At 36.7% G+C, this 13,834-nt stretch overlaps 1 pseudogene; it reads right to left on the bottom strand.

The window, feature by feature from the left end:
• LOC138918317 (regulator of DNA class I crossover intermediates 1-like) overlaps positions 1-13,805 on the bottom strand; it is a 73,118-nt pseudogene extending 59,313 nt beyond the window's left edge.
• Between the last annotated feature and the right edge of the window lie 29 nt (positions 13,806-13,834).

The following is a 13,834-nucleotide window of genomic DNA, read 5'->3' as shown; positions in this document are numbered from 1 at the left end:
AGAAACTAGACTAGCGACTCGTACACACGGGACAAATGCAAAAATACCCAGGTTGAAACAGGTAGGAAAGGCTGAGACACACTCTCATCATAATCCCCACCCCTGCCACAATGCCATACAGTCAGAAGGGAATCCCCAACTCCACCTTCTCCCTGAGGAGCAAAGGGTTTGACCTCCACATCTAGTGCTCCAAATTTTAAGACTCTCACCAAACAGACAGACTCCCAAAACACCTAGCTCTGAAAGCCAATGGGCTTGTGTCCACAGGACCCACAAGACTATGGCAAATAAATAAGCATTCTTAACAGGAATGCAGCACTCACCAGAGCTATCCCCTCAGGGTTCAACATGGAGTGAGCAGGCAAGTATGTTTTAAGTAAGCCTCATGGTAACCACAAAGTAAAAGGCTAGAGGAGATATACAAGACAAAGAGAAAGTTATCAAAGTATACCATAGAGAAAATCATCAAATCACACAGGAAGAGAACAAGAGAGGAAGAAAGGAATAGAAGAATTACAAAACAACCAGAAAACAACAAAACGGCCATGGTAAGTCCATCCATGTAAATAATTACTTTAAATGTAAATGTTTTTTGGCTGAATGGATTAAAAAACATGACCCAAATATATGTTGCCTACAAGAGACTCATCTCAGCATTACGGACACAAACAGACTGAAAGTAAAGGGATGGAAAAAGATATTACATGCAAAGGGAAACCAAAAGCTAGGGTAGCATAATTCTCAGACAAAATAGACTTGAAGACAAAGACTGTAACAAGAGACAGCAAAGGCCATTACAAAATGATAAAGGAGTCAATTCATCAAAAGGATACAAGAACTGTAAATATTTATGCACCCAACATTGGAGCACCTAAATATATAAAGCAAATATAAACAGAACTAAAAGGAGAAATAGGCAGCAATAAATAATAGCAGGGGACTTCAAAACCCCACTTTGAACAACAGATTGATCATTGTGATATTGTAATTTACAATAAGAAATACATATTTGGATGCAACCAACATAGGAGCACCAAAGTACATAAAGTAACTATTAACAAACCTAAAAGGAGAAGTGAACTACTACATAATAATAGTAGGGGACCTAAACCCCCCTTAGATCAATGGATAGATCATCTAGACAGAGAGTCAACAAGGAAATAATGGAATTAAATGAAAAACTAGACCAGATGGACTTAATAGAACATATATAAAAACAGCAGAATACACATTCTTCTCAAGTGCACATGGAACATTCTCAAAGATAGACCATATGTTGGGAAAGAAGGCAAGCCTTAATAAATTTAAGAAGACTGAAATCATATCAAGCATCTTTTGTGACCATAATGCTATGAAACTAGAAACCAACTACAAGAAAAAAGCTACGAAAGTGACAGATATGTGGAGGCTAAACAACATAGTACTGCACAACCTATGGATCATTGAAGAAATTACAGGAGAAATCAAAAGATATCTGGAGACAAATGAAAATGAAAATACATTATACCACACCAACTCATGGGATGCAGCAAAAGTGGTCCTAGGAGGGAAAATCATAGCAACACAGGCTCACCTTAAAAAACAAGAAAAATCTCAAGTAAGCACTTTTAAACTGCACGTAACAGAAATAGAAAAAGAAGAACAAACAAAACCCAAAGTTAGCAGAAGGAGGGAAATAATAACAATTAGAGCAAAAATAAATGAAATTGAAGCCACAAAAATGGTAGAAAGGATCAACGACCAAGTGCTGGTTCCTTGAGAAGATAAAATTGACAAACCCTTAGCCAGACTCACTAAGGAAAAAAGAGAGGAGGCTCAAATAAAATTAGAAATGAAAGAGGAGAAATTAACCGATACCACAGAAATACAAAGGATCATAAGAGAATACTATGAAAACTATATGCCAACAAATTGCAAAATCCAGAAGAAATGGATAAATTCTTAGACTCATACAATCTGCCAAAGCTGAATCAAGAAGATATAGAGAATTAAAAAGACCAATCACAAGTAAAGAGATTGAAACAGTAATCAAAATCCTCCCAAAAAATAAAAGTCCAGGACCAGATGGCTTCTCTTAAGAATTCCACCAAACATTCAAAGATTTAATACCTATCCTTCTCAAACTATTTCAAAAAATTGAAAAAGACTGCATACTTCGTAAGTCATTCTACAAGGCCAACATCAAGCTGATACCAAAGCCAGACAAGGATAACACAAAAAAAGAAAATTACGGGCCAATTTTGCTGATGAACAGAGATACAAAACTCCTCAACAAAATACTGGCAAACCGAATACAGCAAAATCTTAAAAGGACCATACACCATGATCAAGTGGGATTTATACCAGGGACACAGGGATGGTTCAACATCCACAAATCGATCAATGCGATACACCAAATTAACAAAATGAGGAATAAAAAACGTGATCATCTCAGATGCAGAGAAAGCATTTCACAAGATCTAACATCCATTTATGATGAAAACTCTCAATAAAATGGGTATAGAGGGAAAGTATCTCAACATAATACAGGCCATATATGACAAACCCAAGCCAACATCATACTCAACGGGGAAAAACTAAAAGCCATCCCTCTGAGAACAGAAACAGGACAAGGGTGCGCACCCTCACCACTCGTATTCAAAATAGTACTGGAGGTATAGCCAGAGCAATTAGGCAAGAAAAAGAAGTAAAGGGTATCCAAATAGGTAATGAAGAAGTGAAATGCTCACTGTTTGCAAACGACATGATTTTATATATAGAAAACCCTAAAGAATCCATTGGAAAGCTATTAGAAATAATCAACAATAACAGAAAAATGGCAGGGTACAAAATGAACTTGCAAAAATCATTTGCATTTCTGTACTCTAATTACAAACTAAGAGAAAGAGAACTCAAGAATACAATACTATTTGCAATCACAACAAAAAGAATAAAATTTCTAGGAATAAATTTAACCAAGAAGGTGAAAGACCTATACAATGAAAACTATTAAGGCTTTATTGAAAGAAATTGATAAAGACATAAAGAAATGGAAAGATATTCCGTGCACATGGATCGGAAGAATAAATACAGTTAAAATGTCCATACTCCCTAAAGCAATCTGCAGATTCAATACAATCCCAATCAGAATCCCAATGACATTCTTCACAGAAATAGAACAAAGAATCCTAAAATTCATATGGGGCAACAAAAGACCCCAAACAGCTAAAGCAATACTGAGAAAAAAGAATAAAGCTGGAGGCATCACAATCCCTGATTTCAAAATATACTACAAAGCTATAGTAATCAAAACAGGATGGTACTGGTGAAAAAACAGACCTACAGATCAATGGAACAGAATTGAAAGCCCAGAAATCAAATGACATATCAGATTTAATGCAATCCCTATCAAAATTCTAGTGGCATTTTTCACAAAAATAAAACAGACAACCCTATTATTTGTATGGAACCACAAAAGATCCCAAATAGCCAAGGCATAATTGAGAAAGAAGAAAGCTGGAGGCATCATACTTCCTGATTTCAAACTATATTACAAAGTGACACTAATCAAACTGTATGGTATTGGCATAGAAACAGCCAGACAGACCAACGGAATAGAATATCCAGAAATAAGCCAGAAATATATGGTCATCCAATTTATCACAAAGGAACCAAGAATACACAGTGGGGAAAGGACCGTTTCTTCAATAAATAGTGTTGGGAAAACTAGACAGTCACATGCAAAAGAATGAAACTGTAACCGTTATCTTACACTGTACACAAACATCAACTCTAAATGGATTAAAGACTTGAATATAAGACCTGAAACCATAAAATTCCTAGAAGCAAACACAGGGGGTAAGCTCCTTGAAATTGGTTTCGGCAATGATTTTTTGGATTTGACACCAAAAGCAAAAATTAAAAAGTGGGACTACATCAAACTACAAAGCTTCTGCACAGCAAAGGAAACCATCAACAAAATGAAAAGGGAACCTATGGAATTGGAGAAAATATTTGCAAATCTTATATCTGATAAGAGTTTAATATCCACAATATGAGGAACTCATACTACTCAACAGCAAAAAACAAATAACCTAGTTAAAAAATGGGCAAAGGACGTACATAGGCATTTTTCAAAAGAGACATGCAAATGATCAACAGGTACAGGAAAAGGTGCTCAATATCACTAATGCTCAGGGAAATGCAAATCAAAACCACAATGATTTATCACCTCATGTCCTTTAGGATGACTTGCATCAAAAAGAAAAGAGAGAACAAATATTAGGATGTGGAGAAAAGGGAACCCTTGTGCACTATTGGTGGGAATATAAATTGGTGCAGCCATTATGGAAAACAGCATGGAGGTTCTTCAAGAAATTAAAAGAACTACCATTTGATCGAGCAGCACCAATTCTGGGTATATATCCAAAGAGAAATCAACATCTCAAACAGATATCTGTACTCCCATGTTCAGAGGAGCCTTATTCACAACAACCAAGGTATGAAGCAGATTAAGAGTACATCAATGGATGAATGGATCAAGAAAATTTGGTATATATATACACCATGGAATATCATTCACCCTTTTAAAAGAAAGAAATCCTGGGCCAGCCCAGCAGCATAGTGGTCAAGTTCGCATGCTGTACTTTGGGAGCCCGGGGTTCACAGGTTCAGATCCCAGGCACAGACCTAGCACCACGTGTCAAGCCATGCTGTGGCTGCATCCCACACAAAAAGTAGAAGAAGACTGGCACAGATATTAACTCAGCAACAATCTTCTCAAGCAAAAAGAGAGAGATTGGCAACAGATGTTAGCTCTGGGCCAATCTTCCTCACAAAAAAAAGAAAGAAATCCTGTCATTTGTGATAACATGGATGAACCTGGAAGGCATTAGATAATTAAGGCAGACAGAGACAAATAGGACATGGTACCACTTATATGTGGAATCTAAAAAAAAGTTAAAATCATAGAAACAGAGAACAGACAAGTGGTTGCTGGGGGGTCAGGTAAATAGGGAGAGGTTGGTAAAAGCATACAAACTTTAAGTTATAAGATGAATAAGTTCTGAGGATAACATGGTAACCATACCATTTGTTAATACAAAATAACATTGTATTGTATAATTGAAATCTGTTAAGAGAGTAGAACTTAAATGTTCTCACCAAAAAAGAGAAATATCTGAGGTGACGGATGTGTTAATTAACTTTCACAATGTATGCATATATCAAACCATCACATGGTATACTTTAAATATCTTACAATTTTATTTGTCGATTATACCTCAATAAAGGTAGAAAAAAATAAGATAGAAAAGACGGGAGAACAAATGAATATATCCCCAAATAATGGGGTAAACTAGATGGAATTTTATATCTGAGAAAAAGAAAAACGTGCAGATAATTAAAATAGCTTGCTATATATAAAATGTGAATCCTCAGAAGTCATTTGCTACTTTGACTACTGCAATATTAAGTATGTAGCTAGCTACCATAATTATACATTAAAGAGTCTCCTTGATTTTATGCAAATGTTCTCCTATATTTCTTACTACATTGGTAATAGCAATAAAACACAGCTCTGATTATCACTTAGGGACGTGACTTCCATTGCCTGCCCCAACTTAGATTTCAACTTTGTTTTCCATTCCTGCGTTTCATGTATTCCAACACCCGACCAAATGAAAATATAGTTTTTCTTCTCCATATATGGAGACTCCTCCCACCATATTTTGTACTGAAAACTTTCAATACCTTCAAGACCCCATTCAAACATCAGTTTCTTCATGAAATTTATATGCACTTTATAAAAAACAATTTTAAGAGTTTCTCTAATTTTTGTCCTGAAATTTAAATTACCAGAGATTTAGGTGTGGGGAGGTGGGAATGAAGCTCATCTCTTTAACAGTAATTACTATGTTATTCTAGAAAATGGATTTTTAAAGAAATATATTGCAACCATCTCTTTCAGTAAAAGTTTAAGTGAACAATATTAGTTGCCATTATAGCTACATACTGAAAATAAAATCAAAAGGCCATAACTTCTTCATAGAACACTCCACAAGTTATCAATTGTGGGAAGCAGGGATATAGATTACACTACCTTATTCTTCATTAAGATAGAAAGAATAAAGTAAAATAGAGAAGTGTAAAGAGGTTAAGAAAGGGAAAGAAGAGAAGAGAAGGGAGGGAAGGGGAGAAGGAAAGAAGAGAGAGAGAAAGGAAGAAATAAAACCATACTGACTACAAAAATATAACAGGGCATTCTGCCCCTTGCCATTCTTTCTAGTAAGCAAAGATTTAAAGGAAAACGCTAAAGAAATACTTTCTTTAAAAAAAAAAAAAGACAGGCAGTAATGTGGTCAAGGAAACATCAAGAACAACACGAACGTACATTTTACATGGAGTACGCAGGAGATGTTGAAACTACATTAGGGATTAAATACTATGGGTGTCACATATCTTAACTGTCAGCTAGTCTTGAATTTTCTTTTTTGTTTATTTTGTTTTGCTTTTTATTTTTCTGCTTAGTTTATCTTTTTAGTGGCGAGGTGCCATGCAAAAGAAACCGTTTCCAGATTGTTACAATCTTGTAATAACATCTTAAGTGTGATTCAAAGTGAAAAATGTAAACAAAATTAATAAAGCAATAACTAACAATTGAAAAAATTATTTTATGGCTTGTGTCACAGTGAAATTAATATTAACCTAAGACATCATAATGTTAACATTGTTAGCTAGCAGACTTATTAAGATTCAGGACAGTAACTAGCCTAGAAAAAGTACTTAGGTTGGTTTTCCACAAAACTAAAGCAGGTCCACCTGATGTGTCAGGAATAGTAATGATATACATTAGAATGCTATGGCTTTCATATAAATTCTTCTCTTGCAATACAAGAAAAAGTTTTTAGAGTAATATGAATTACAAAAGGTACGGTATTGAGAAAAAAAGTGTCAATCGATGAGGCAGAAATCCACCTAATATTCAGAATACAGAGCCTAATTAAAATAAGTTCTTAGAGATTGAATTCTTACAGTACTTTCACATGGAAAATATTGTTTCATAGTTACAGGCTGTAATGATAAACATGAACAGCCATCTCCTGGGTCATACAATGGAAGAGATCTTAGATTGTGAATGATAGCCCAACACAGATGTGTATTTCAGGTTATTCACAATTAAATCTTAAAAACTTTATTTCAACAATTATAATTCACTAAAAGCTTCTAAAGTTGAAGTTTTTCACTCCATTTATGGGATATTTTGAATAAATATTTTCAACTGTTTTTGAATAAAATGTCATCAAAATTTAGAGGACTTGCTTGCAAAAATGTTCAATAACAATGCAGGATACATAGATTGATTTATCAAGTAACTCTTCAAAGAGTCAAATGTTTATGAAATCCAATTAATAAAAGGCAACAAAGAAAGCAAGCTTATAACAACACGCCAAAGTATTCTTTTTTGGATTCAACATCAGTATTGTCTCAAAAACAGTGTAATTCAGTTACATTAACTGTGCATATAAAAAAATGAAAATTTTGACAACTGTAGCTTTGTTCAGTAAAATATCAAGCCTCTTTGACTACAACTGTGAAATATACATGAACTACAACCAATTCCAAGTGTATCTTGGCTACACAGGTTACATAATTTAGTAAGAGTCCTGTTTTACCCAAGATGCTATGATCCATCAAATTTCTATTTATATTATCATTGCAGAAATAATTTTATCTTTAATGTTCTGCAGTTACATGCGTCAAACTATTGTCTGCAGCTATAATCTCCTTAAAATAACTACCAAATCTGAAAGTAACTCCTGATGCTTTTTCAGCAGATTTGGGCATTCAGATTGTCATGTGACCATGAGAGATGCTAAATGCTGGCAAACATTTTGTGTACTAGTTATAGATTCATCAACTCAAATGAAAAACAAAACATCAGTATTTATCATTAAGCATTAATTTTCCTTTATTTGAGCTCCCTGCTGCCAAAAGGTTACAAAAGCATTACTAAACACTATGAAAAAGGAAACGGTTGTTGACAAAACCACTGTAGCAACAACATTCCTACTACTCTTTGTAGGCACTCTGACAGGACTGATTAGCCTCTATTCCTAGCAAATATTTCACTTACACCTAATCTAAAATTTTCCATGTTTCCTATTGACCCCACTCCCAGGCATGGCGGCTATACAAATCTCTCAGACCTTAGAATGCAATGTTACAACTAGCTGGTACAAGTGGCTAGCAGAGACAGCAGCATTAAATACTTCTCCCATCCCATCCAGCAAGTTAGTTGTACCCAGCCACTCATGTCTCAGCACACTTTATCAGCAAGTGCCCTTCATGCTATCTTTAAAAGAAGCTGTTAGTTACTTTCTATCTGGAAAGTGCCAGGCCTGGGTTATCATTGGATGTCTTCAGATTTAACCACATGTTAAAGTGAGAACGTTCTTCACCGCACACGTTGCTCATGCACTAATACAGACCATGGCAGAGGTTAAAATAAAAAAAAGGATGTTCACTGAATCTATCTGGGTTCATTTTAACGGAACCATTAATGGTAGCTTATATTTAATTAAAAAACAAAAACTCCGAAAACAAATGCTAAACTGGGCGTGCCACTAGGATCACAGGCATAAACCATGACTGTCCTAGGCAAACTGGGATGATGTTCACCGTACATTTAAGTGTTATCCCCATTTAACAGATGAAGAAAGAGATGCAGGGACAGAGGCTATTCACAGTAAAGAGAATTTATTGTAAAGCTAATTAAACTTAAGTTCAGAGCCCTTCATCTGCATATTCCCCTTCCAAGCCCTATACCTAATTTTGTAGTCACAATTTTGTATTCTTTTTTCCATTATGAAGGTCCCTCACAACCTGATCTGCTCCTATACAGAGAGGTTTAATAATTAACCCAAATTCACATAGGACTGGTGTTTTTGCTTGCTTTTTGGGGGGTTGTTTTGCTTTTAAAGATTTTATTTTTCCTTTTTCTCCCAAAGACCCCCAGTACATCGTTGTGTATTTTTAGTTGTGGGTCCTTCCAGCTGTGGCATGTGGGACACCACCTCAGCATAGTCTGATGAGCAGTGCTATGTCCGCGCCCAGGATTCGAACTGGTGAAACCCCGGGCCGCCGAAGCAGAGCGCACGAACTTAACCACTCGGCCACCGCGCCAGCCCTAGGACTGGTTTTGATTTGATCTGGAAAATATATAGTCATACAAGAAAATGGAAAAATAGTATTCATTATTTTTCCCCAGAAGAATCCTAACTGGTATCACTGTCTTGGAGTCTTTCACCACTATATTCCAAAGTACACACCACTAGCACCACAAACAAACAGTCATAGAATACTACTTTCACTGTGGTACTTCTGAATTTGAATGACTCCTCAATATCCAACAGATCAAATTTCAACTTCTCAGTCTGGTTTTCAACCTCACCATCACGCAGACACATATACACATTTTTAAGTATTTAAATAAGTAATCTTATCTCCAACTATTTACATAACATTTATTTTATTCTTTTTCTCCATCAAACTTTCCTTTAGCCTTGTTTCTGATTTGCCAAACTCTCAGCTAAAACTTTCCTATGTTCTACTATTGTTCACACTGTTTTTTTTAAATCATATATTCTGGCCCCTGATCTTTCAACATTTTCAAACTTTATGGAATGTCATATTCCCCCCCCCCCCAATAAGCTATAAATCTCTCAGAAAGAGACTAAATTTCAGTTACTTTATACTCTGACCTGGCACAGTGCCTGGTACATAGCACTCACTAAATACTTTGCACAGGTGAATATTCTAGGCCTACATTTACAAATGCAAACCTCTCCTTCACCTAAATTCAAACAGGATTTTATCTGTGCCTTCTTATGACACGGGTTGCATTCTTCAATCTAAGTTATAGAAATAAACCTCCTCCAATTAAAACAAAAAGTCTTCTTACACTGAATGTATAGTGCTGTATTTCAGATCTATAGTTGATCCCATTCTGAATAGCATATCGAGGCCCAAAGACTGGTCACATCTTTATCTTCTCCTTTCTCTCTTCTCTTACTACCACCTTCATGTCTGAGGTGGCTATGAATTTGGTGAAACAAGTCGTCAATCACCAAATACTGAAAATAAAAGAGAATCTTTTCCAAATTAAAAAGATCAGTGCTTATACCTGTCCTCTTTCAAATTTACAACTCAATGTGACTAGGAAAACACAGGGTCTCAGTGCTGACGTAAAAGTACAAAACAAAGATTAGAGTTCTAGGTCAATGATTCCCAGACAACTAAAAAAAAAAAAATTATTTAATTGGTAAGACTGACAAATGATTCATATTTTTAATTTTGTCAAGAAAGGACTTGGGACCAGCCCCGTGGCCGAGTGGTTAAGTTCGCGTCCTCTGCTTAGGTGGCCCAGCGTTTCACTGGTTCAGATCCCGGGCGTGGACATGGCACCGCTCATCAGGTCACACTGAGGTGGCATCCCACATGCCCCAACTAAAATATGTACTGGGGGGATTTGGGAAGAAAAAGCAGGGGGAGAAAAAAAGAAAGGACTTAAAATGGGAGGGGCATTTTAAGTCAAAAAAAGAATATAATTTTAGGAAAAAAAGAAAGAACCCATTAAATTGGAAAATCTGACATTATGGCTGATTAGCAAGTTTCAGGGAAGTAGACTGGGAACTGCTATCATAGATATGTCAATTAGTTTCAGCTTAGACCAAATCTCTTTACCCTAAATGAGACTTTGTTTGAAATGAAATGTTATATCTTCAAAGACGTCCACAAAGCATAACACTAAAGCCAAACCAAGTAATTTAAAAATCAAAATAAGGAAAGCTTATTTCTTCCCTAGCCACCAGTCCCTTCCCTCACAAAAAAAAATCTTACATATGACTGGTAGACTCCCCAAACAGAAGAGCAGCAAAAAGTTAAATGCCAAGTTTCTTTTATGCCAAGAAAACTTGCAAAGACCTTTGCAATTGTAAAGACGCTCCTATCAAATGATTCCGCAATTAAACTGTATATCAGGTCCCTATAATACACAACAAGAATACCCTGGTTTGATTTAGTGTATACAATCAGGTTGCTACAACCAAAATATAAACTTGCTATAGCCTGCTTCATTCATTTCCTTGGAAAAAAGGTATAAAGCCTCTTTGCAAGTGTTTTCCTGTCTTAATGCAGACCAATCTACTGTCTGCCAAATAATCCTTTCAGGTTCTTTAATACTGCCCTCCCAACCCATCTCTTCTAAGAAGCCTTGGTAAAAACTAGGTCTCCAATTTGATAATTATTTATCTCACTTCCTTTTCAGCTTTTAAGAACCTGTGTTTCATTGTTTCTCTGTAGCGCTTGTTCTGTGCAACACTGTTATCCTTCAAGGTTTAAGGTAATTTCTCTGTTCTCTAAATATCCATAGCCCTCTACATGTGCCACTTTCACAATACTCGTATTTCTACATTGCATAGCACAGCATAGCCATTAAGCATATGGTTCTCAAATAACTGTCATTGATTAGCTGGGTGACCTTGGGCAAGCCACTTAACATTAACAGTGCCTCAGTTTCCCTATCAGTAAAATGAGGATAACATTTGTACATACCTCATAGGGTTCTTCTTAAGAGTAAATGAGCTAATATACAAAAAGTTCTTAGAACAGCACTTGTTATATATTAAGTACCATTTAACTATCTAGTCTTAAAATCATTCACCTAATTCAAATCTCACCATTCTACCATAAATTCTTTTTGTGGTCCAAAGTTTTATCTTTTTCTCTTTTGAATCCCACTATACAGCTTGACAATGCCCTAAACAGGGAGGCAAGTAAAAACGTATTTGTTGAATTAATTAATGCCGAATTCTCTGATGGAGCAGCTCTGAGAGAGCTTTGTAAATGTTCTCTAGTTACTCGTCTGTATTTTAAGTTCCTAACAGTTCTCAAAATTTTCAAACAAAAACTAATCCTACAACAGAGGGAAATAAACAAGTACTCAAGGATGGTCTGAGACAAGGATTAAAACTTCTACTCTATAGCAGCTCCAATCAACTGCTAGTGATTACTAAGCACTGTCTCAGATTCTGAGGCCCTTACGGCCTCATGGTCAGAGCGCCATGATCAACTAATCTTGTCTACCTTTGTTTGCTGGGATAGTACAAAGTGGACACACTCATTTTTTCATTACCAATCTGGAGTTTGACCCTAACGAGCCCAACCTCCCCAAGAAAATTTATTTAAAATTCCATATTTTCTCTTACAACTTCACACAAGTTTTGCCTTTTACTCTATAACATATCCATGTTTACTTAAATTAAAAAATATATTTTCCTCCGATCTGTGAATAAAACTGATGCTCCAGGGAGATGTGTCACGTTTCTTCTGTGGTTTCTTAACCCCCTGGTACCTAATATCTCCAGGTGCAGCACTACCTCATTTTGAGAAACACAATCCTAGACTACACGTTTCCTGCAGTACATTGCTTTTGCATCCTCCCACTAGCAACCAAAATACTACTCCCTGAATAACCAGAAGTTATATGACAGAATAATAATAGCACCTATATTTTAATACTGCTTAAGCGTTTGTAAGATGATTTTCTATCTCATTTAATATTCACATTTTAAAGAATTCAAAAACATCAAATTATAATCATGTATCAACTAAATTGTGTGACGTTTGTAAGTGAGTTTCCACTTTTCTCCAAAGTGGAAGCATGATGCTAGAACATTAGCTAGGAATAAATCAGATAAACTTCTAAAATACGATGCTAACATATCTTCAACAGGATAAATGCTATTGCTAAAATTATCAGACATCGTTACAATACTTGAACACAAAAGCTGTCTTTCCTCTTATAAAATTCCTAATAATTTAAATGTGTTATATTCTAACCATATCATCACTGTCCTGGGTCTACTTGTGACAAAAATTGTATTTAATGGCTTAATGTTTCAATCAAAACAATTCTTTTCGTCAGGGAATTTGATCAAACGAAATTACAGGCCCACATGATTTCCATCCTAGTGGACTTGAAGGTCAACAGCAATGAACAGGTTACATAAAGCTAAATTGTCAACTCATCCTCCTTTATGTGATCAATTCTAAATACAAAACAAATTGCAAATTCTCTTGTAAGTTAAAGCAAAAAACGCTTCACTTTCCCTCCCTTGCAAAAACAAACTAAATTGGATTTATGGTGGATACGAGCCCCCACCAATGGATTAAAGGGCAGCAGGGAATGGCCTCTTCCATAACGCCTTACAAATTTGTGCAAAGACGATATATTGACGCAAAGAAATCCCTTCAAAAAGGGAGAAGCAGGGGCGAGAAGAGGGCTCAGCTGCTCAGAGGTCTCATTAGAGGAGGAGGACCCGGGAGGCGGGGGAGGGAGAGCAGAGAACCTCACCCACGGCGGGCCCCACATGTGAAGCTTTTGGAAAGACAGTGGGGGAAAAGCTGAGCTGCTTTCGGTTTAAGAGCAGAGACATGGCGCTAGGGTCCCCCGGCTTGGGGAAGATTAAAAGACCTCTCCTAGCAAGTTGCCCCCAGGCAAGGCTGTGCCCTCCCCTCCGAGGCCTAGGAAAGAGGCGCCATGACGGGAATGCACGTCCAGGGACGCAAGGCTACAGTCTCAAGCTCCAGCAGCACGACTCACCTGGAGCCCCCGACCCAGTTCATCTCCCCAAAACTTCTGAGAAGACACTGGGGTTCTGACAGCTGCACTTCAGACGGCTCCGTTCAGGGCTAAGCCACAGCTTCCTCGGTTTCAGCCCGCTCCTCTCCGGCCCACGGACCTATAGCCCAGCCTCCCTACAGCCTTTGCGGCCTGGTTAGGCTCCTTCCGCGT

The sequence above is a fragment of the Equus caballus genome, chromosome 17 (assembly GCF_041296265.1).
Source record: "Equus caballus isolate H_3958 breed thoroughbred chromosome 17, TB-T2T, whole genome shotgun sequence".
Taxonomy (NCBI): domain Eukaryota; kingdom Metazoa; phylum Chordata; class Mammalia; order Perissodactyla; family Equidae; genus Equus; species Equus caballus.
This window is presented reverse-complemented; position numbering and strand designations above follow the sequence as displayed.